The sequence below is a fragment of the Fukomys damarensis genome, unplaced genomic scaffold, assembly GCF_012274545.1.
Source record: "Fukomys damarensis isolate Sample0158 unplaced genomic scaffold, DMR_v1.0_HiC HiC_scaffold_32, whole genome shotgun sequence".
NCBI classification, from domain to species: Eukaryota; Metazoa; Chordata; class Mammalia; order Rodentia; family Bathyergidae; genus Fukomys; species Fukomys damarensis.
Window position 1 is genome coordinate 22,542,271 of NW_022900944.1, and position 4,318 is coordinate 22,546,588.

At 47.0% G+C, this 4,318-nt stretch overlaps 1 protein-coding gene and 1 pseudogene across 1 annotated transcript in view; one reads left to right on the plus strand and one right to left on the minus strand.

Annotated features, from left to right (window-relative positions):
- Nucleotides 1-4,318, minus strand: part of Shroom3 (shroom family member 3) — a 301,418-nt gene that overhangs the window by 244,462 nt on the left and 52,638 nt on the right. The window lies entirely within an intron of this gene.
- Nucleotides 194-4,318, plus strand: part of LOC104859339 — a 25,631-nt pseudogene continuing 21,506 nt past the window's right edge.

Below are 4,318 nucleotides of genomic sequence, written 5' to 3' on the forward strand. Positions count from 1 at the left end.
TTTTTTTTTTTTTTTTGGACAGGGGATTGAACTCAGGACCTTGCATTTGCAAGGCAGGCATGGTGCCACTGAGCTAAACCCTGGCCCTCTCCTGCTACTTTTAACACAAGGCCCTTGGGCCCTTTGTGCTCACCGCATAGCAGAGGCCGCCTCCACCTCTCCAGCTCAGCGGGCTTCTCTCTACTGACAAGGTATGGTTTCCAACCCCCAGGTGTTACGTGGCTGTGTGTCACGAACAGGGACAAACCCCGCGGTGCACAATGTCAAATCTTCAGGGCTGCAGGCAGCTCAATGCCAGGCTGCAACCCCCGGGCAGCTTCGTCTCTGCGTCTATTATGAAGGTTCCTGCTTTTTCTGCCTCGGGCAAGTGATGTGTGGATGAAAGGTGTACAGGCAACGGAGCAATGAGCAGAAATAAAACCTGAAAGGGCCTGGAAATCTCGAGAAGAATTTGAGAAATTTGGCAATCACTTTTCCATTGAGAAACAACCAGTCTACCAAGGAGAAATATCAATCCTGGGGATCACACCAGCAGAAATCACTTTACTCAGGGAACAGGGAGATGAGAAAAACAAAGACAGGCAAGCCCCTCGTTTCAAATCCAGAACCAGGGATGTAAAAAGGATGCCAAGACCACAGCCCTGTGATAGAGAATTAATTTTTTCACTTGTATTAAAGCCAGTAAAGAGTGAAAGAGGCAGAGTAGCAGAGATAGTGAGGGATTAGTAAAAAACAGAAAAGGAAAGGGAGAGCCTTTTCTCGTCCTAGGTTTCAGAATCAGCCTCAGCCTCCTCGTGCCACACCATCGGCCCCCAGCCCCTACAGCTCAGGCTGGGCTGCACCCTGAGCACACAAACTCCTCCCTGAATTCAGGTTGCCAGATTTAGCAAATGCAAATACAGGTCCCCAGCTACGTGTGGGTTTCAGGTCTGCTGTTGCAGGGCGTCTAAAATCCCAGCTGCGTTGGAAGTGGAGACAGGGGAATTGTGAGCCTGAAATCAGCCTGGACAATTTAGCAAGACCCAGTCTCAGAAAGCAAAAAGAATTTCAGACGCAGTACATAATGAGTAATTTTCTAAAGTGTAAGTATTCTGTGCACAATGTTGAGACACAGTCAAACCAAAAATTCCCCTTCATCTGACATTCAAATTGAATTTCAAATTGAATGATACACACTGTCCTTCAGGCGGGACCCTCACCCAGAATCTCACCATCCAAGACAAATTAGTTGAGATTCCCCCTCTAGCAAGAGGACTGTTTGCCTGGCCTTCTGTCTCTGTGTTTGTTCTCCAAGGAAACCCAAGGCTGCTGCAGAGCATGGGAATATGCGTCTCAGTAGAGACCCCAAGTTCATGCCTACAGGATCTTGCACAGGATTTAGTCACTGACAAATATGGAATCCCAGAAACGGTTTCCCTGGGCAGCAGTTACCACAGTTGGGGCAAAAATCCACACAGCATGTTTTTGTTTTCCTTTTCTCTTTCACAAGAATTTCATCCCAAACTTTATATATGATACAGGAAGCTTCAGGAACTAGATGGTGAATTTGGGACTAAATTCTAGAATAATTTTGCAAACCTAAAAATCAAATGGATTTTTAAAAGAACATAATAAAAACAGGTTAGCTTTTGTGGAATCTAATTTGCACTGTATCTTTGGAATCCCATTTTGCAATTCTGTGATCAATTACTTTTCAGTCAGCCAGGCATTCGGCCCTTCCCAGAAGCATACTGTACTTGCTCGACTCCAAAGGTGCCCAAAGCCAGCTCATTCCCGTCAGTGCACCTGTCATCAGGCCAAACGTGCCTTCCAGCTGGCAGACCCCAGCACTGCCAGGAAGGTGGCAGGAAACTAGTGAAGAGAGCAGCAGCTCTGAGGGAGGAAGCTGCTTCCTGTGCATGGTTTGCACCTAGGGACTGTGGGAATGCTGCGATTTCCTAACAAGCCCTGTTAACCACTGGAGAAGCACACAGCAAGACAGACACCTACTGGCCTCAGCTCTGGGCCAGGCTATTTGACCCTTAGAATCTTTTGCTTAAAAGCCCTCACTTTTTAGAAACGGCATCCAAAGTGCATTCCCTCGCCTCCTTTTCCCCTTTTGGTAACTCCTATTATTTATGAGGCTTCTGTGAATATAACGCTATTATTCTTCTCGTGATGTTATTCCAGAATTACCATCCATGCTTTTTAGTTTATTATTGTGGTGATGGTTAGTGATGCTGGGGACGGAAATCGGCCCTTGAACAGGTAGGCAAGCTCTCTACCACTGTGCTAATTAAGGAAGGAAATGTCCACAAGAGGCAAGGCAATCTCGGATCTGCCTAGTGTCTGTGCCAGTGTAGAGGCTCTGGCTACAAATAACAGACTACCCACCTAAAAGACAGTTTGGATGAGGTTTTTTGGGTTTTGGTTTTTTTTTGTGAGACAGGGTCTCACTACATAGTTGAGACTGACCTGAAACTCACTATGTAGCCCAGGCTGGTCTCAAACTCACAGCAATCCTCCTGCCTCAGCCTCCCGAGTGCTGGGATTACATGCACCACACCCAGTTTGGGTTTTGGTTTTGCTTCTCATGATAAGTGGAAAACCAGACAGTTTCATTGCCCCTGGGTCTCCCCCACATTGGGGCTCTCAGTCGCCCTCTCACCTGTTTCCTTGCTCTGCCCCTCAAGACTGCAAGACAGCTCCACAGCTCCCTCCATCACATCCTGGCATATGAAACTCCCAGCAGAAAGAGGTTTTTATGACTAGGTTTTTTTATTGTCAGAGAGAAAAATTCTTCAAGAATCTCACAGTGGGACCCATTTGTGTCTCATGAGGTAGGAAAGTGTCCAGAGTTTTCAGCTTCTTTTGTGTGGAACAGCAAGGCTCCAACAGCAAGCAAAGAGCTTCTGCCCTTCCCACTGGATGGCACACATCACCTGTTGGTGCCGGCACAGTCCCACGGCATCAGCTCCTGACCTCCCCACTTCCCGTCATGGCGCCAGCCACGTGTACCACATATGCCACATCCTCTGCCTTCCTTTCCTTCATTCCCATACCCAGTCAGTGTCCATGTCTCCAAGGCCACCCACCTGTCCTTTGCAGGGAGACTCGCATCCCTCCTCTCCTTTGGATTCTAACCCCGCTTATTAATTCAGACTCTTATCACCTCAGTGGCAGACTAATGTGCAAAACTGCTAAACCAGCTAGGAGTGGTGGGGCATACTTGTAATCTCAGCACTCAGGAGGCTGAGGCAGAAGGATCACCACAAATTTGAGGCCAGACTGGGCTACATGGTGAGTTCAAGTTAAGCCTGAACTACATAGGAAAACCTTGTCTCAAGAAACCCCAAAACAACAAGAACAAAAGCCAAACCATTCTGCCTTCATCTCAGATTCCCGAATTCCACTGTTTCCTAGGTCTTCTGTTCGGAAAACATTGAAATATTGACCCCAGAACATTGCAAAACCTCATTTTATTCCTTCAGGGCAACTGCAATGGCCTGTGCAGTTAGAAAATGAACTTGGTAATAAGAGGACTTGTGTGATATTTAGTTTGTGACTTCACTTTCCATGATCAGGGTTTTTCACCCCTACAAAGCGGGGGATAAGACAGCACCCAGGATAAGTGTCCATAAATGGTAGTGTTTTGTTGTCCTCCTTACGTACCAGGCACTTTCCTCTGTATTAAGATGCAAAGGTGAGTAACACCTACTGGACGCCTGCCTTCAACAAGCTAGCTTCGACTGTCGAAATAAAATTCAACTTTGCTACTAGCCAATGCTACTTCCAATCTGCCTCTGGATCTCCAGTTCAGGAACTGGTCCTTTGGCTTTCCCTGTCCTACTAAGGGGAGCCCTGCTTCCAGCTGCACTCATCCCTCAGGAAAGCCTCCTTCCAAGCCCCAGCCTCACTGCATTATCAGGAGGCCTCGCGCTGCTCTGAGGCCCCTCCCTGTCCCTGTCCTGACTCACTTCTTCAAAGCACACTGTGCTCCCCGGAGCTGTGGGTAGTGCGTGTTTATCTCCATCTGGCATCTGTGCGACTTCAAAATGCAAAAATGAAAGGACCCGCTGGCTATCTGTTTCGTGATGCCACAGTTGGATTATTCCTGTAAATTTTAGGTCCCAGAGATGACAACAGGTCATGCCGGGGATTAATGGACACACAACTTACCTTCTTCTCGCTTTGCTATGGTCTTGTGACAGCTTTTTCATCTTCAAGATTTGTCTGCTTTTAATGTGGCTTCTTTGCCAGTTTCTACAAACCAGCCATTATCGAGGACAATACTGTACAGAAAAGCACTTGTGCTTTTTTTTTTTTTTTTTTTTTTTTT